Consider the following 20799-nt stretch of genomic DNA (forward strand, 5'->3'; position numbering starts at 1 on the left):
GCAAAGCACCCCCACAACATGATGCTGCCACCCCCGTGCTTCACGGTTGGGATGGTGTTCTTCGGCTTGCAAGCCTCCCCCTTTTTCCTCCAAACAAACGATAGTCATTATGGCCAAACAGGTGTATTTTTGTTTCATCAGACCAGAGGACATTTCTCCAAAAGTACCATCTTTGTCCCCATGTGCAGTTGCAAACCGTAGTCTGGATTTTTTTTATGGCGGTTTTGGAGCAGTGGCTTCTTCTTTGCTGTGCGGCCTTTCAGGTTATGCCGATATAGGACTTGTTTTACTGTGGATATAGATACTTTTGTACCTGTTTCCTCCAGCATCTTCACAAGGTCCTTTGCTGTTGTTCTAGGATTGATTTCCACTTTTCGCACCAAAGAACGTTCATCTCTAGGAGACAGAACGCGTCTCCTTCCTGCGCAGTATGATGGCTGCGTGGTCCCATGGTGTTTATACTTGCGTATTATTGTTTGTACAGATGAACGTGGTACCTTCAGATGTTTGGAAATTGCTCCCACGGATGAACCAGACTTGTGGAGGTACAATTTTCTTTCTGAGGTCTTGGCTGATTTCTTTTGACTTTCCCATGATGTCAAGCAAAGATGCACTGAGTTTGAAGGTAGGCCTTGAAATACATCCACAGGTACACATCCAATTGACTCATGTTATGTCAATTAGCCTATCAGAAGCTTCTAAAGCTATGACATCATTTTCTGGAATTTTCCAAGTTGTTTAAAGGCACAGTCAACTTAGCGTACGTAAACTTCTGACCCACTGGAATTGTGATACAGTTAATTATAAGTGAAATAATCTGTCTGGAAACAATTGTTGGAAAAAATACTTATGTCATGCACAAAGTAGATGTCCTAACCGACTTGCCAAAACTATAGTTTGTTAACAAGAAATTTGTGGAGTGGTTGAAAAATTTGTTTGAATGACTCCAACCTAAGTGCATGTAAACTTCTGACTTCAACTGTAACTTCCACTGCTTTTGGGACATTTATTTTGAAGGCACGTATAAATAACAACTGCACGAGGACAGACAGTGACTGACAGGCTGATACACGTCACAGTTACAAATAGTAGCTAGCTAGAAATTGTGCAAAAAATAGTTTTTCAAAGGAAAGGAAAATAGACAATGAATGTTGGGTGTTCCAGCAAGAGTGGACATCGAAATATTTCTTTATTGAGGTATCAGGGAAAGCTGTGTGCTTAGTGTGCAAAGACAGCATCGCTGTCTTGAAAGAATACAACTTGTCCAAACACTTCCAGACAAAGGATGCAGAGAAATATAGGAATATGTCTTCTTTAGCAGAGGGCAAGTGCATCGAAAGAGTTTCTCAGTTTCTCAGTTGCAAAAGCACCAAGGAAATTTCACAAAACTGCATTCAGCAAATGACGGAATTGCGAGAGCTAGCTATGTACTGTCCCACAAAATTGCTGATCAATAGCAACAACAACAAAAAATAGCAAGCCATTTGCTGAGGGCGAATTCATTAAAGAATGTTTAATTGACTCTGCAGCAATACTTTGCCCCGAAAAGAAAGAGCTGTTTGAAAATGTTTCCCTGTCAATAGAAACAGATGTTGAGAACATTGCAGAGAATACGGTTGAAAGACAAGGTAAAGGATTTCACCTATTTCTCCTTGTCCCTGGATGAGAGCAGAGATGCACGCGACATGGCTCAGTTGTTGATATTCTTATGAGACATAACCCCAGACTTTGAAATTACAGAGGAGTTTGCTTCAGTGCAGTTAATGAAGAGCACAACTACAGGGAAAGATTTATTGGAGGAGGTTAATAAGTGTGTGGCAAAGCTGGGACTGAGTTTTGAAAAGTTATCCAGTGTGACCTCTGATGGGTGCCCAAACTTGACAGGAAAAAACATTGGTCTTTAGAAAAGGATACAAGATCAAGTAGCTGAGCTGAACCCAGATCAGAAAATTATTTTCCTGCTTTGCATTATTCATCAGGAGGTGCTCTGTCAATGTTTTCTGAAAATGAGCCATGTTGTGGATACAGTCACTAAAGTGGTAAACTTCATAAGAGCAAAATCTTTAAACCACAGGTAGTTTATCTCACTGTTGGAAGAGACAGAGTCAGGTCATGCAGATCTCCCCTACCACACAAACGTGAGATGGCTGAGTTTGGGGAAGGTGCTTAAAAAGGTGTGGGACCTTAAGTCGGAGATTGCTGAGTTTTTGCAAATGAAAGGAAAATATGTGGATTTCCCTGAACTGCAAGATAAAGGATGGTTGGCTGATTTTACTTTCACCGTGGACATCATGGCCCTCATGAATGAACTGAATTCCAAAGTACAAAGGAATGGCCTTTTTGCACATCAGATGTACAGCCTTGCCAAAGCCTTCAAGGGAAAATTACTCCTCCTGAACCGCCAAGTAAAAGCCAACAATCTCACCCATCTTCCGACACTACTAGTCTGTTCCTTATCAGATGACGCTGCTGCGTGCTTTGAACAGTGAGTTTTCTCGTCGTTTTGAGGATTTCAAAGTGTTGGAAAATTACATGCTGTTGGTTTCCTCTCCTTTCACCTTCAATGTGGACCTGGTCCTACTGACCTGCAACTTGAACATATCGATCTTCAGTCTGATGCAGTGATTGGAGAACTATTCAAAACAATGTCACTCACGAGGTTCCATGCATCTCTCGATGAACAACACTTTCCAAAGATTAGGAGTCATGCTCAGAAGATGTTTGTACTGTTTGGGTCAACCTATGTACAGTTGAAGTCGGAAGTTTACATACACATAGGTTGGTTTACAATAGTCATTTACAACTTTAACAATGTCTACACTGTAGTTCTGATCAATTTTATGTTATTTTAAAGGACATAAAATGTCAATTTCTAAGTGACCCCAAACTTCTGAACAGTAGTGTATGTCTGTCAACACAGTCATCCACATTATGTGTAATCCTGCAATATGATCATGGCCCGCGATGGCAAGAATATATTCAAATGTGGTCCTCCATGGAAAAAAATTGCCCAGGCCTGCCTTAGACCAATAATCTAATCTAGCACCTCCTAGTGCTGTAGAGATTATTAGTGCTCCAGTGACTAGTCAGTATTGACCAACTACTCCAGTCTAGACTCTAGTGGTTACTGACCAGCACTTCAGGGACCTTGTCCTTGGTGGACATGAGCAAGTTGATGGAATTCATCCAGAAAGAGCCCAGCCCTTCAACTCCCTGCTCTCTTTTGATCCTGACTCTGAGTAGCTGCGGTAGACATCCTCTGCTCTGATCCAAACTGTTTGATAAACTGCACACATGCTTTAATCAGGGACCAAGTCTCAGAGGCAGCAGGAGACAGGTCTGTTAACTTTATCATCCTGAGTCTGGGCTACCTACTCTTATCTCAAGTATAAAGTTTAATCTCTTGCTGAAAATCTCTTGGCTTTAGTGTTAAAAAGCAGTGGAAAAGACATTCAATCACTCCCACACCCTTCACCTGTAGATGTTGATGGGCTAATCTTTCAGTGTTCACATTTATATCAGAGCTTGTTAGCTTCATAGCTGTTCTCCACCCATTCAAACTTTAAGAGCCAAACACACATTGAGTGGTGCATCACAGGAGACTTTAGTGTTAGCCTCAGCGCTAGCTATCTAGGTGTCAGGTGTGCTCATCTCCTCCTCAGACTCATCTGCATTGCAAATGAAGGAAACCAACCCCGGAAACCTCAGGAGCAGAAGGTGCCTCGGTGGCAATCTCCGTGTCAGGAGAGGGAATGAGAAAAGTAAACAACTGGAGTGGCAGGGAAAGCTGGTTTCTGTAATTCAACAGAGAGAGGCAGGGGGGTGGCAGTGACGGGAGCCACCCACAAGCTGTCAACACCCACTGATTTTCTCCTCCTGAAGTCAAGGATGACACCCAGACACCCCAAACTATAAGCTGATTAATTTCAGAGAGGGGAGAGAATGTGTCGCTCACTGTTGGGATAGTCGGGATTATCTCTCTCTCTCACACAGCCCTCTCAGCTTCTCTTGGAGAATTGGAGAGTTGTTGCTCTCTTATGAAATCTGCTCTATTGGGTTTGGTGTGTATTGCAGTTTTTATTCTGTGTGTGTCTCAGGAAATTGCCTGTGGCTGCTCTTTCTCTGTCTGCCTCGTTTCTCTGTCTGAGGTGAGAGGATGCTCTGTTAGACTGGGAGAAAGGAGATGAGAGGAGTGACGGCATCCATGGCTGTTAGAGTCTGGAGTAGTGCTGTGAGCAGGAAGAGGAAATGTGAGACGGTTGCCGTTATGCTGTTGAAGCTGTTGAAGCTGTTGAAGCTGTTGAAGCTGTTGAAGCAGGGGCAGCCAAATTGTCAGATTGACGGGAACATTCTCATTAATGAGGTGAATTAGACAGCACTCCTGAGTCATCTGGCCCATCTCTTTCTTACTCTGTCATTCTATCTGTTGCTCTCTTTCTCAATGCTCTCTCAATTATCTCTCCCTCTCTCTTTGTTGTCCTCTTTTCTCTCTGTCCTCTCCCTACCTCCTTATTTCTCTCTTTCTCCCTTCTCCTCATCCCCTCCTTCTCCCTCCATAGGTCCTCACAGTGACATGTCATTAGTGAGCAGACAGCCCAGTGCTTTCACACCAGCTCCCACCAAACAATTTTACACCGAGGGCCCTGCCCACAGAACCCCTTCTGTGTCCTGCCGCCATCGATCCCCCACCGCCCTTGGCTCAGCACTGGCTCTACTCTAAACATATTCCCTTTCATTTCTGTTTCTGAAGCACTGTGACAGAATTACTCTACATGGCCAAAAGTATGTGGACACCTGTTTGTCGAACATCTCATTCCAAAATCATGGGCATTAATATGGAGTTGGTCCCCCATTTGCTGCTGTAACAGCCTCCACTCTCTGGGAAGGCTTTCCACTAGATGTTGAAACACTGCTGCGGGGACTTGCTTCCATTCAGCCACAACAGCATTAGTGAGGTCGGGCACCGATGTTGGGCGATTAGGCCTGGCTCCCTGTCTGCGTTCCGATTCATCCCAAAGGTGTTCGATGGGGTTGAGGTCAGGGCTCTGTGCAAGCCAGTCAAGTTCTTCCACACTGATCTCGACAAACCATTTATGTATGGACCTCGCTTTGTGCACGGGGGCATTGTCATGTTGAAACAGGAAAGGGCCTTCTCCAAACTGTTGTCACAAAGTTGGAGCATAGACTCTTGTAGAATGTCATTGTATGCTGTAGCGTTAAGATTGCCCTTCACTGGAACTAAGGGGCCTAGCCCGAACCATGAAAAACAGTCCCCCACTCATTCCCTCCTTCTCCCATGCCTTAGGGTTAGGGTTAGACTGCTTCTGCCATGCTTTATGTTTAGGGTTAGACTGCTTCTTCCATGCCTTAGGTTTAGGGTTAGGGTTAGACTGCTTCCGCTATAACTTAGGCTCTGTTCAGACTGCTTCTGCAGGTGCTCAGGATGGAGGGTAAACTTAGACCTGTTCCCCAATGAAGAGCAAGTCTACCTATTTCTCCCACCCAGAACAGCAGTACAGCAGGAGGCTGAGTACTGGACTGGCTTAGCTTCAGAAAACATCAAAGGAAGTTTGGAGGCACAGTAAAGGGACTGTTTGGTAATAATGATATCCTATTTTAAATTAAGCACTTCATTAGTGTGTTTAGGATCATTAGTGTGTTGTGTTTGTTTATGATGAGAGCTTAGAAGTTGAAGGTAAACATTATGGCCTGTTAGGCGAGAGGATGTTTGGTTAGATTCTGTCTCATACACACGCACGCATGCATGCACTCGTGCACACACACACACACACCATATTAAAGTCTTTGAACTCACAGAACGTTCCTGGGTGTGTGGTTCCAAATGATCCCCAGTGTGTAACGCTATTTGTACTGCCAGCTAATTAAGGCTATTGTACGTGATGCACATGTCTATTTATATGCCTGTAATTCTGTGTGCCGTCTTTACACTTCAGAATCCAATCTGAGATCAAATAATCCCAAAATATTATCCTGATTTATTTGAAGATGTCTTGCAGATTCTCTTCATAGATGATACACTGCATGCATCACATTTTCAGAAAGCTGAGAACAGCTGTATTGCTGCTGTCATATATGTGAATTAGAGATCTTCACTGGTCCAAAAAGTTGTTTATGACCAATAGCCGATGAGCACCGATACGTTTTATCTATAATTTCTCTTCATATGACGAGGATTGAAAAGGATTTGCCAGTAGATGTTCGACTTGATTCAGGATGATGACTGCAAGCTTGCTAGCTAAGATTTTGAAAGTATGATGTTGACAGTCCAAGGATGATGATGCAGTCCAATCAAAGCTACGGTAGATATTAGTGATTTGATGTAATTTTATCTGTGGCCAATGACCTTGAGCCTTTTTGGATGGGCACTTCTAATGTAACTCTATGGCAGCACCCAAGGGGCTTGAATTTTTGGGCTCCCCCAGTAGGTTTTGCGATAATGTAGTGTCCCCATGAGTGACAGAACATAGAGCCAATCACGGCTCAACTAGAGAACCAACCACTAGGATCAGTATTTTCCGCTGGCAGCCCCACCACCACAGAAAGCACTGAGCTAGGCTGAATCCTGCATTTTAGAGCTGCGTTACTCAAGAAAGCAAAAAAGAGGCCATGTTTGTATGCGGCTTCATTAACTCAATTAATATTTTTTTTGGGGATTGTTTGCAAACTGGTATGTGACATGCAAAACAGGCAAAAAATATATTAAAAAAAAAAATATATATATATACTTTTTGTTTAGCTAAACAGGTGGGGCTCAAAACAATTGGGGTCCAGATCGGGTCTCCGGTATTCAGGTACAGGTGGATCCGTGAAGACCTCTAATGTGAATCCATCTTAGTGACTGTGGATGAGTGTGGATCTCTTCTATTGATCCAGACAGGAAGGATCAGAGGTTAATAGGTCCCTGGCCTGTACAGTAGTAGTGTCAGAAAGCCCATGGAAGGGAGTTATTGATGAAGTTGTGACCCTGCCACCCTAACCTGTGTCTGTCTATGGTCCCTGTGGACATAGTTTTTGTATCTCAGATTGTTCTGGCAATTGTTACATATAAAGTTTATTGGGAGGAAGTATGCTTTACATGATTTTTACATTTGTATCACAAACATTTTTATTTTTTTAAATCATGATGAAAGTGGCCATTTTAAACCCTTTTTAGACCTTCTATCAGTGTAGATGAAGGGGAGGAGACAGGTTAAAATCAGATTTTTAAGCCTTAAGACAATTGAGACATGGATTGTGTATGTGTGCCATTTAGAAGGTGAATGGGCAAGACAAAAGATTTCAGCACCTTTGAACGGGGTATGGTAGTAGGTGCCAGGCGCACTGGTTTGTGTCAAGAACAGCAACGCTGCTGGGTTTTCCCACTCTCAACAGTTTCCCCATGTGTATCAAGAATGGCCCACCACCCAAAGGACATTCAGCCAACTTGACACAACTGTGGGAAGCATCGGAATAAACATGGGCCAGAATCCCTGTGGAACACTTTGACACCTTGTAGAGTCCATTCCCCGACGAATTGAGGCTGTTCTGAAGGCAAAAGGTGGTGTGCAACTCAATAGTAGGAAGGTGTTCCTAATATTTGGTATATGCCTCCTGTAAGACCCTATGATCTGTGAACAGTACTTGATACATCTTGGTGCCATTATACTCCTTATAGTGTGCTCTAAAATATAGTGTATGTATTGATTATTAAATCCACGGCAGTGATGGTTTAGTAATCAATTGAGGCTAGGAATCTAAGCACTAGGCCCATATCATTAGCCTACTGGACTTCCAAAATCGCGTTTTCATCCAGTATCAGCAATCAAATGAGCAAAGTGAAGAATAAGGTGTTGCATAATTGCTATTGTTATGAGTGTTACCTTGTTAACTTTTCATATTTGCCATGATTATTTTGTGACATGATTTAACATGGAGTAGAGATATTCAGCGGACCCTGTAATTGACTTAAAGCATGTTAAATTTTGTCTAGAGAAAACGATGCTTTTCCAACAGTAAAATACAAACCACACAAAACATTTAAGGCACATTTGGGACATGCTGCTAAATTGAGTTACTAAATGAAGCATTCATAAACTATACTGAACAAAAATATATACGCAACATGTAACAATTTCAAAGATTTTACAGAATTACAGTTCATATAAGGAAATCAGTCAATTTAAATATATTCATTCAGCCCTAATCTATGGATTTCACATGACTGGAAATGAAGATATGCATCTGCTGGTCACAGATAACTTTTTTTTTAAAGCTAGGGGCGTGAATCTGAAAACCAGTCAGTATCTGGTCTGACCACCGTTTGCCTCATGCAGCGTGACACATCTCCTTCACATAGAGTTGATCAGGCTGTTGATTGTGGAATGTTGTCCCACTCCTCTTCAACGGCTGTGAGAAGTTGCTTTATATTGGCTGGAACTGGAACATGCTGTTGTACACGTCAATCCAGAGCATCCCAAACATGCTCAATGTCTGGTTAGTATGCAGGCCATGGAAGAACTGGGACATTTTCAGCTTCCAGAAATTGTGTACAGATCCTTGCGACATGGGCCGTGCATGTGGCTGTGCAAAAGCCCCGCCTTATCTCAGCTCACTGGTCACCATAGCAACACCCACCCGTAGCACGCGCTCCAGCTGGTATATTGCACTGGTCATCCCCAAAGCCAACAATTCCTTTGGCCGCCTTTGCTTCCAGTTCTCTGTTGCCAATGACTGGAACGAATTGCAAAAATCTCTGAAGCTGGAGTCTTATATGTCCCTCTCTAAACTTAAGCATCAGCAGTCAGAGCAGCTTACCGATCACTGCACCTGTACACAGCCCATCTGTAAATAGCCCACCCAACTACCTCATCCCCATATTATTACTTACCCGCTTGCTCTTTTGCACCCCAGTATCTCTACTTGCACATCATCATCTGCACATTCATCACTCCACTATTGTAATTATTTCGCCTCTATGGCCTATTTATAGCCTACCACCCTACTCTTCTACATTTGCACACACTGTACATAGATGTTTCTATTTTTTCTTTTCTATTGTGCTATTAACTGTACATTTGTTTATGTGTAACTCTGTGTTGTTTTTGTCGTACTGCTTTGCTTTATCTTGGCCAGGTCGCAGTTGTAAATGAGAACTTGTTCTCAACTGGCCTACCTGGTTAAATAAAGGTTAAATAAAAAAAAATCTAAATTATCATGCTGAAACATGAGGTGATGGCGGCAGATGAATGGCACGAGAATGGGCCTTAGGATTTCGTCACGGTATCTCTGTGCATTCAAATTGCCATCGATAAAATACAATTGTGTTCATTGTCCGTAGCTTATGCCTGCCCATACCATAACCCCACCACCACCATGGGGCACTCGGTTCACAACATAAGCAATCCGCTCGCCCACACGACGCCCTACACGTGGTCTGCGGTTGTTTGATTTGATTTATTAGGATCCCCATTAGCTGACGTCAATGGCGAGAGCTAGTCTTACTGGGGTCCAACACATAACAAAAAATACATTACATGCAAAAGACTTTACAATTGACATACGTTTAAAAACATGAACATGTAGTGTGTGTGTGCATCTATCAGTTACACATACATGTGTCAGAGCTGCTAGGAGTACTGGGTGGAGGAGTCAAGCGCAGAGAGCAGGGATTCAAGAACGTGGATTTATTTTCCAGTAGACAAGGAAAAATGATCATGCCCTAAACACACGGGCGCATGAAAATACGAGTCCAAAACACAGGACTAAACTGTCCAGAAAAATTAATAAATCCAACAATACAATCCAACACCAAATAACAGAAAACAAGCCCGCACAAAAGCCAGCGGGCTTACTGCCCTTAAATAGCCTTCCCACAAAACTAAACTCAAAACAGGTGCACCCAATCAGCCCAAACTAACAGAAACAAAAAGAATAGAATCGATGGCAGCTAGTAGGCCGGTGACGACGACCGCCGAGCGCCACCCGAACAGGAAGAGGCACCATCCTCGGCGGGATTCGTGACAACATGTCAGTACATACACACAACAAGTAGGTCACGGGGGAGAGGCATTGTGCCGTGATTTGTTGCTTTATTGTTTTTTGAAACCAGGTTTGCTGTTCACTTGCGCTATATAAGACGGAAGGGAGTCCCATGCAGTCATAGCTCTTTATAATACTGTATGTTTCCTTGAATTTGTTCTGGACCTGGGGACTGTGAAAAGACTCCTGTTGGCATGTCTGGTGGGGTAAGTGTTTGTGTCAGTGCTGTGTATAAGTTGAATATGCAAACAATTTGGAAATTCCAACACATTGTTTCTTATAAAAACAAGAAGTGACAGTCAGTCTCTCCTCAACTCTTAGCCAAGAGAGACTGGCATGCATAGTATTAATATTAGCCCTCTGATTACAATGAAGAGCAAGATCTGCCGCTCTGTTCTGGCCAGCTGCAGCACTTGACCATATGACTGGACAATAATCAAGATACCATCAAACTAGAGCCTGCAGGACTTGACCATATGACTGGACAATAATCAAGATACCATCAAACTAGAGCCTGCAGGACTTGCTTTGTGGATTGTGGTGTCAAAAAAGCAGAGCATCTCTTTATTATGGACATAACTCTCCCCATCTTTACAACCATTGAATCTATATGTTTTGACCATGACAGTTTATAATCTAAGGTAACACCAAGTCACTTAATCTCCACAACTTGTTCAACAGCCACACCATTCATTACCATATTCAGCTGAGGTCTAGAACTTAGGGAATGATTTGTACCAAATACAATTCTCTTAGGGGATGTTCAGGACTAGTTTATTACTGGCCACCCATTTCATAACAGACTGCAACTCTTTGTTAAGGGTTTCAGTGACTTCATTAGCTGTGGTTGATGATTTATGTATGGTTGAATGATCAGCATACATGGACACACATGCTTTCTTTAATGCCAGTGGCAGGTCATTGGTAAAAAAAAATAGGCCTAGAGAGCTGCCCTGCGGTACACCATACTTTGCATGTTTGACATTAGAGAAGCTTCCATTTTTATTTATTTATTTTATTTTATTTTACCGTTATTTTACCAGGTAAGTTGACTGAGAACACGTTCTCATTTGCAGCAACGACCTGGGGAATAGTTACAGGGGAGAGGAGGGGGATGAATGAGCCAATTGTAAACTGGGGATTAATTAGGTGACCGTGATGGTTGAGGGCCAGATTGGGAATTTAGCCAGGACACCGGGGTTAACACCCCTACTCTTACGATAAGTGCCATGGGATCTTTAATGACCTCAGAGAGTCAGGACACCCGTTTTAACGTCCCATCCGAAAGACGGCACCCTACACAGAGCAGTGTCCCCAATCACTGCCCTGGGGCATTGGGATCTTTGTTTAGACCAGAGGAAAGAGTGCCTCCTACTGGCCCTCCAACACCACTTCCAGCAGCACCTGGTCTCCCATCCAGGGACTGACCAGGACCAACCCTGCTTAGCTTCAGAAGCAAGCCAGCAGTGGTATGCAGGGTGGTATGCTGCTGGCTAAAAGAAAACCATCTGAAAACCATCTGAGTTCTGTTAGATAGATAGCTCTGAATCCATGATATGGCCGAGGTTGAAAAGTCATAATGTAATGGGTGCGTGCTGATGGCAGGGAAGTCAGGCACAGGAGAACGAACTTGGTGTAAACGGAGTCGTTTAATAAGTGCTCACAAACTCCGAAAACCAACATATACAAAATAATGAAGCGTGAGTACAAAACCCGTTGCACACCAGAACATAAATAGCCTCAATACATACAACAAACAATCACGGACAAGGACATGAGGAGAAACAGAGGGTTAAATACACAACATGTAATTGATGGGATTGAAACCAGGTGTGATGGAACACAAGACAAAACCAATGGAAAATGAAAAATGGATCAGTGATGGCTGGAAGGTCGGTGACGTCGACCGCCGAACACCGCCCGAACAAGGAGAGGGACCGACTTCGGCGGAAGTCGTGACAGTACCCCCCTCCGATGCGCGGCTCCTGCGCATCGACACCGAACTCGGGGACGACCCGGAGGGCGAGGCGCAGGGCGATCCGGATGGAGACGGTGGAGCTCTCGCAGCATTGAAGGATCCAACACGTCCTCCACCGGAACCCAGCATCTCTCCTCCGGACCATACCCCTCCCAGTCCACGAGGTACTGAAGGCCCCTCGCCCGACGTCTCAAATCCAGTATGGAATGAACGGAGTATGCCGGGGCCCCCTCGATGTCCAGAGGTGGCGGAGGAACCTCCCGCACCTCAGCTTCTTGAAGCAGACCAGCCACCACCGGCTGGAGAGACACATGAAACGAGGGGTTAATACGGTAATCAGGGTGAAGCTGTAACCTGTAACACACTTCATTTATTCTCCTCAGGACTTTAAATGGCCCCACAAACCGTGGACCCAGTTTCCGGCAGGGCAGGTTTTGGGTCGAGAGCCAGACCCGGTCCCCCGGTGCGAACACCGGGGCCTCACTGCGGTGACGGTCAGCGCTCGTCTTCTGCCGCTCTTTGGCCCGTTTAAGGTACCCGTGGGCGGCCTCCCAGGTCTCCCTCGAGCGCCTCACCCATTCGTCCACCACAGGAGCCTCGGTCTGACTCTGATGCCACGGTACCAGAACCGGCTGATACCCCAACACACACTGGAAGGGCGATAGGTTAGTAGAGGAGTGGCGGAGTGAGTTCTGGGCCATCTCTGCCCATGGGATGAACGTCGCCCACTCCCCTGGCCGGTCCTGTTAATACGACCGCAGAAACCTACCCACATCCTGGTTTACTCTCTCCACCTGCCCGTTACTCTCGGGGTGAAAACCTGAGGTAAGGCTGACCGAGACCCCCAGACGCTCCATGAACGCCTTCCAAACCTTGGACCCCGATCAGAAACTATGTCCTCAGGCACCCCGTAGTGCCGGAAGACATGTGTAAACAGGGCCTCCGCAGTCTGTAGGGCCGTAGGGAGACCGGGCAAAGGGAGGAGACGACAGGACTTAGAAAACCGATCCACAACGACCAGGATCGTGGTGTTGCCCTGTGACGGAGGAAGATCGGTCAGGAAGTCCACCGACAGGTGTGACCAAGGCCGCTGTGGAACGGGAAGGGGTTGTAATTTCCCTCTGGGCAGGTGCCTAGGAGCCTTGCACTGAGCGCACACCGAGCAGGAGGAAACATAAACCCTCACGTCCTTGGCCAAAGTGGACCACCAGTACTTCGCACTAAGACATCGCACTGTCCTACCGATGCCCGGATGACCAGAGGAGGGTGATGTGTGAGCCCACCAGATCAACCTGTCGCGAACATCGAATGGAACGTACACCCGTCGAGCTGGAAACAGTGGTGGAGTAGGCTCTGAACGTGACGTAGAAAGAGAGAGAATCAAAAAGAGAAAGAGAGAATCAGAGAGAGAGAGATCATTGATCACCCTCCCTCAACACTCACACACAGTGGTTAGGATGATACACATTCATGATAACTAGCTGATGGAATAAAGAAACAGGGTTGATATTTGCAGCTTGGTTGTTTCCAACATCTACACTGAACAAAAATATAAACGCAACATGTAAAGTGTTGGTCCCATGTTTCATGAGCTGAAATAAAAGATCTCAGAAATGTTCCATATGCACAAAAAGCTTATTTCTCTCAAATATTGTGCACAAATTTGTCTACATCCCTGTTAGTGAGCATTTCTCCTTTGCCAAGATAATCCATCTACCTGACAGGTGCTGCATATCAAGAAGCTGATTAAACAGAATGATCATTACAGAGGTGCACCTTGTGCTGGGAACAATAAAAGGCCACTCTAAAATATGCAGTTTTGTAACAACTTTTAGTCCAACGTTTTATGCATGTTTTCATGTAACTCATATGATTTTACCTGCCCTCTGTACAGGTACAGTCATTGAAAATACAGTGTTCTTTTTTCTAACTCTGCATTGTGTTGTCATGAATTGGATTACATATAGGTTGTTATGACACTCAGGAGTCCAGTTATGTTTACGTTAATCTCCATGAAATATGGATACGTATGCAGGCGTGAGATGTAGGATCATACATTCTAGCTTCTTTCAAACTATCTCTCTTTCTATCTATCTCAGATGCAGATAAGCTTTATTAGCATGAATGACAAGGCCACTGTTGCTAAATCGAATGGAGATGATGACATCAACAATACAGTAAAAAATAATAATAATGGCACACTTTATTTGGACTATAAATAATGGTACACTTTATTTGGTCTATAAATAATGGTACACTTTATTTGGACTAACAGACTATATACAGACGGTCAGTAACATTTCCACTAACTATCTACTATCCATAACTCTATCCCTAACCTTAACCCTTACCCTAACCCTTATTCGAAACCTAACCGTGACCATAGCAAGCATTTGCTTATCAACAGTTTGTTGATAGTATGACCATCTGTAGAGCATCTACAGATGGACAATCCAGACTATCCAAATTAATTGTGACCGAAATAAAATAAATACATGAAAATAGTAATAATGTAATAATAATAATGTGACAATCTAAAAAGCCTTTTGCTTTGATAAGTAATAAAAAAGAAAAGAAGATGTATAGGTACAGTGAGATCATGCGGTGTATACGTGTAACAACATTGAATAGGTACAATGAGATCATGCAGTGTGTACGTGTAACAACATTGAATAGGCACAGTGAGATCATGCAGTGTATACGTGTAACAACATTGTATAGGTACAATGAGATCATGCAGTGTATACGTGTAACAACATTGAATAGGTACAGTGAGATCATGCAGTGTATACGTGTAACAACATTGAAAAGGTACAGTGAGATCATGCAGTGTATACGTGTAACAACATTGAAAAGGTACAGTGAGATCATGCAGTGTATACGTGTAACAACATTGAATAGGTACAGTGAGATCATGCAGTGTGTACGTGTAACAACCTTGTATAGGTACAATGAGATCATGCAGTGTATACGTGTAACAACATTGTATAGGTACAATGAGATCATGCAGTGTATACGTGTAACAACATTGAAAAGGTACAGTGAGATCATGCAGTGTGTACGTGTAACAACATTGAATAGGTACAATGAGATCATGCAGTGTGTACGTGTAACAACATTGGAAGGTACAATGAGATCATGCAGTGTGTACGTGTAACAACATTGGAAGGTACAATGAGATCATGCAGTGTATACATGTAACAACATTGAATAGGTACAATGAGATCATGCAGTGTGTACGTGTAACAACATTGGAAGGTACAATGAGATCATGCAGTGTATACGTGTAACAACATTGAATAGGTACAATGAGATCATGCAGTGTGTACGTGTAACAACATTGGAAGGTACAATGAGATCATGCAGTGTATACATGTAACAACATTGAATAGGTACAGTGAGATCATGCAGTGTATACGTGTAACAACATTGAAAAGGTACAGTGAGATCATGCAGTGTATACGTGTAACAACATTGAATAGGTACAATGAGATCATGCAGTGTATACGTGTAACAACATTGAATAGGTACAATGAGATCATGCAGTGTGTACGTGTAACAACATTGAAAAGGTACAGTGAGATCATGCAGTGTATACGTGTAACAACATTGGAAGGTACAATGAGATCATGCAGTGTATACGTGTAACAACATTGAATAGGTACAATGAGATCATGCAGTGTGTACGTGTAACAACATTGAAAAGGTACAGTGAGATCATGCAGTGTATACGTGTAACAACATTGAATAGGTACAATGAGATCATGCGGTGTATACGTGTAACAACATTGTATAGGTACAATGAGATCATGCAGTGTATACGTGTAACAACATTGTATAGGTACAATGAGATCATGCAGTGTATACGTGTAACAACATTGAATAGGTACAGTGAGATCATGCAGTGTGTACGTGTAACAACATTGTATAGGTACAGTGAGATCATGCGGTGTGTACGTGTAACAACATTGTATAGGTACAGTGAGATCATGAATAGGTACAATGAGATAAAATTATGTCATCTATGGAATGTAGGTGAGCATGCAGGTGTCAGTTGTGTGTGTGCAATCGCGTGTGTGCGTGTTTGCACACACGCAAGCACACACACCAACTTGTGCACATGGTTTTTCGTACAGTACATATGTGTGTGTGTACAGTACATATGTGTGTGTGTACAGTACATATGGGTGTGTGTACAGTACATATGGGTGTGTGTACAGTACAAATGGGAGTGTGTACAGTACATATGGGAGTGTGTGGATAAGTGTATGAGTGTATTATATGTTGTTTGATGTATTATTTGATGTGTATTTAGAGTGCATACATGAGGTGTTGTGTGTATGTACAGGAATGAAATTAGTAAAATAACTCAATAAGGAAACAAATCGAAAAGAGAACATGACAAAACATAACGAAACAAAACAAAAACACTAACAACTGCAATGTCTATCCTATTGTTCTCTGGTTGTGGCACAAGGTGACTTCTACTCCTCTCTAAGCAGTATGAGCACTTTATGTACAGCCAAGAGTTTTCTGACATTGTAATCTATGGGTGTTTTTTCGGGCCACCTAAGTACAAACAGTATTAAAACATTAAACAATAATAATAAACATATTCGGGATGAAAAAACTATTTCAGTGTAAACTTAACTGAGTAAAAATCATATATAAAGTATATATACCTATACATTTTTTGCATAATATAATATTTGATAACTAACAATCACCAAAATAAAAGCGAGACAGTCAGGGAGAATTGAAAATTCCAAAAAGAATGACTTTAGCAGTATTGATTTTGTTATTATGTTTGAGCGTAAGAACTATGCATTAGCCATGTCAAAATTCATAGAAATTGAGAAAATTAGCTTTAAAACGAAACCATTTTTTCTCAGCTCCAAAGCAGATTATGTAGAATTTCTGGAAATTAGCTTTAAAACTGAAAACTGTCTCTCAGCTCCATGGAGAAAATGTTTGAATTGCAGGAAATTGGCTTAAAATGTCAAAATGCTGATATACAGTTTATTTAATACAGTCTCTACCTTTATTATTCAACAACCTGCAACAACCAATTGTCAATGTAGGAGGATAGATTTCACTCCAAACTGCTTACACACATGAATACCCTCTACAGTCGGTCAGGCAATTTACATAAATATAGGTTACAGCTACATACTCACTTTCACACAAATGGAGACACAACCGTTCCACATTCACACAAACACAGATCCTCTAACATGCAGCTGTATGGTTTCTTGAGTGGAGTCAACCCCTCTCTCCTTTCATTATGCTATATTTAGTGTGTCTGTAATTGGTGAACAGAGCCCAGTTTGCTAAGGCATCAGTGTCACTGTTAAAGGTTGGAAGGCGGAAGCACAGCCATAATGAGGCACAGTGGTGTAACATATTCGGTTTGATATACTGTATAGTGTACCCAACCCTATCCTACTACCCACACCCAATCAATTAGCTGTAGCCGCATCGTTCTCCCTACACCAGTCTCGTCTCTGAGTGGCATGGCTGTAGAATAAAAGATTGTGGAAGCCATTTCCCATGTTTCACACTCATACAGAAGAATCACAGACCATATGGTGCCTTTTAGAGCCCTGGTACAGAGAGGAGAGAGGGAGAGAGAGAAAGACGGTAGAATGAGTGAGAGGGACAGAGAGAGATACAGTTGAATGAGAGAGGGGGAGAAGAGATAGAGAGGAAGAGAGAATAGAGGGTTCTAGAAAGTGAAAAGAGTTGCATTAATGAGGGGATTCTCAATTTCTCAGAGTTATTCTGTCATTGAGGCGTTACTCAGGTCAAGGCTCAGTGATTCTAGCTCCACATGCACACAGCTATCATATTAGATGGCACAGTGTCTACTCTCTGGGCTGCAGCTGATGCCAACTAGCTGTAGTTTTAATAAAGCTGAGCTGTGTCCAGGCGTGTAGAAAAGGTCATCTATAATGACACCCCCATCGCTTCTCCCAGCAAAGTAATGTGCGGACTGATGTTGTGTTGTTACCTCTTCGCCCCTCACCTGGGAAAGGCCTGGTCACACTGGTAGAAAAGTCCATATATTGATGTTTTAAACTTGAACACATTTTTGCCCGCAACCTCCCCACCTCTGGAGTGTGTGTCTGTCTGTAACAAGGGCCCTCTTTACCTCCCAGTGGGCAGTGTTATCTTGGCTCTGTGTGGCCTCTCACCTCCCAGCTCTCCTCTCAGCCCTTGTGTAGCAGCTCATCCACCCTCTCCCTGAAGGACAGACACATTTTCAGGACTTGGCACTGGCCCAAGGTGAGATCCTGACCTTTCTAAGCTGTGTCGGGTCCTTGCCACAGATCTCACTTCAGTTCAGTCCTCTCAGCTGTTCCAGGGCCTTCTAGATACATCCATTAGAGTAAGGTTATGGGGTGTCCTGGCTTTAGGCTGTCTTACTAAGGTTAAGGGGTGTCCTGGCTTTAGGCTGTCTTTCCAAGGTTATGGGGTATCCTGGTTTCATCTTTAGCACACACCGGCCCATAATGACGTCATTACTCTGTCTGGACACCCTGCCTGGCCAACAAGCTCTCAACGTCTCACTGCAGAATTAGACGTTCATCCACGTTCTCCAAGCATCACATTTCGAAGTTGCTATAAGGTTTATGTTTAGGCAATCATTCCGAATCGTTAAGTAAGGATTAAGGTTTGGAATAGGGTTAAAACAAAAACAAAAAACAGTGTCCACAACACACAACCATCAAAAGGTTGCGGGATCGATCCCATGACTCTGGGTCAAAGGTTGTGTGTTCGATTCCAGTTGGGGTGTCCTGGTTTTCGAGCTGGTCACGGGTGCACCTCAGCCACGCTCAAGGTACTAAACGATATCATAACCGCCATCGATAAAAGACAGTACTGTGCAGCCGTCTTCATCGACCTGGCCAAGGCTTTCGACTCTGTCAATCACCGTATTCTTATTAACAGACTCAACAGCCTTGGTTTCTCAAATGACTGCCTCGCCTGGTTCACGAACTACTTCTCAGACAGAGTTCAGTGTGTCAAATCGGATGGCCTGTTGTCCGGACCTCTAGCAGTCTCTATGGGGGTACCACAGGGTTCAATTCTCTTTTCTCTGTATATATCAACAATGTCGCTCTTGCTGCGGGTGATTCCCTGATCCACCTCTACGCAGATGACACCATTCTGTATACAGAATGTCCCTTCTTTGGACACTGTGTTAACTAACCTCCAACAAAGCTTCAATGCCATACAACACTCCTTCCGTGGCCTCAAACTGCTCTTAAACGCTACTAAAACTAAACGCATGCTTTTCAACCGTTCGCTGGCCGCACCTGCCCGACTAGCATCACTACTCTGGACGGTTCTGACTTAGAATATGTGGACAACTACAAATACCTAGGTGTCTTGCTAGACTGTAAACTCTCCTTCCAGACTCATATTAAACATCTCCAATCCAAAATTAAATCTAGAATCGTCTTCCTATTTCGCAACAAAGCCTCCTTCACTCACGCTCCAATCCTTCACTCACTCAATTGACATAACTTGAGTCAATTGGAGGTGTACCTGTGGATGTATTTCAAGGCCTACCTTCAAACTCAGTGCCTCTTTGCTTGACATCATGGGGAAATCAAAAGAAATCAGTCAAGACTTCAGAAAAACAATTGTAGACCTCCACAAGTCTGGTTCATCCTTGGGAGCAATTTCCAAATGCATGAAGGTACCACGTTCATCTGTACAAACAATAGTACACAATTATAAACACCATGGGACCACGCAGCCGTCATACCGCTCAGGAAGGAGACGCGTTCTGTCTCCTAGAGATTAACGTACTTTGGTGCGAAAAGTGCAAATCAATCCCAGAACAACAGCAAAGGACTTGGATTAAATGTCAGGAATTGTGAAAAACTGAGTTGAAATGTATTTGGCTAAGGTGTATGTAAACTTCCGACTTCAACTGTAGACATCCAATTTCAACGTCAGTCTTGAATGATCTCCCTGGTTTCAATGCAGCTGCTGAGGAAATAACAGTATTGTCTATTACCTATTATCTACGACAAAACATTTTCCTAGACAAATGTGACTTTGTGTGTGTGTGTAATTTGTCTATGTTTATGTGTCTATTTAGAACACGGATGAGTCCGTACTGTATCCTACTGTACCTGGTGGTATTTTGGCTGTGTGTAGCATCAGGTTTGTGTGTGTTTCTGTCTTTCCCCCTCTCTCCATTCTCTCCTCTTTTCCCGCTGTCTTTAGTTCTGTCTCCTCCACTCGCAATAAAAAATAAAACCACCATGTCCTTAGAAACACTTAAGGAGACAAAAGGCTTCAAATTGGCTGCCTGCTGCTCAGATGAAACCAAAGAGCGGGAGATGTTCCGCTCTCTCTCTGTCTGGGAGGAGGAGAATAGTGTCCACGGAGACAAAGCACCTGCAAATCCACTCAGCTTTCAGAATGACAGAGACCTGCATGCCAGAAGCCCCCAAAACACTTTCACCTCTTAACATTAATTTGCTTTGGTTGCTGCTCATATACTTTTTTATCTGTTTCAAGTGTTCTTTCTCCTGTCAGGTCGATCAAAAGGATATATCTGTGGGTGGTGACTTTCATCAGGCTTTATGTGTTCCCTTTTTTTGTCATCTGTAATAAATGTCTGTCTATACCTGGTAAAGCTGTACATCAGTTTGTGTGGGTAGAAAGAGAGCTTGTGTAACAAAATAACAGTTGCAATCAAGTAGAAAGATCTATCAGTGGCCCAATGGGGGTTGTCAGGTGTTTTACGAACAATGCAACTGGCA

General features: G+C 43.2%; 1 protein-coding gene and 1 pseudogene across 4 annotated transcripts in view; both read left to right on the forward strand.

Moving 5' to 3' along the window:
- LOC139557275 (kelch domain-containing protein 8B-like) overlaps positions 1-20799 on the forward strand; it is a 159088-nt gene that overhangs the window by 45167 nt on the left and 93122 nt on the right. The window lies entirely within an intron of this gene.
- On the forward strand, positions 1764-2489 carry LOC139557964 (general transcription factor II-I repeat domain-containing protein 2A-like; annotated as a pseudogene).

Source organism: Salvelinus alpinus, chromosome 28 (assembly GCF_045679555.1).
Source record: "Salvelinus alpinus chromosome 28, SLU_Salpinus.1, whole genome shotgun sequence".
Taxonomy (NCBI): domain Eukaryota; kingdom Metazoa; phylum Chordata; class Actinopteri; order Salmoniformes; family Salmonidae; genus Salvelinus; species Salvelinus alpinus.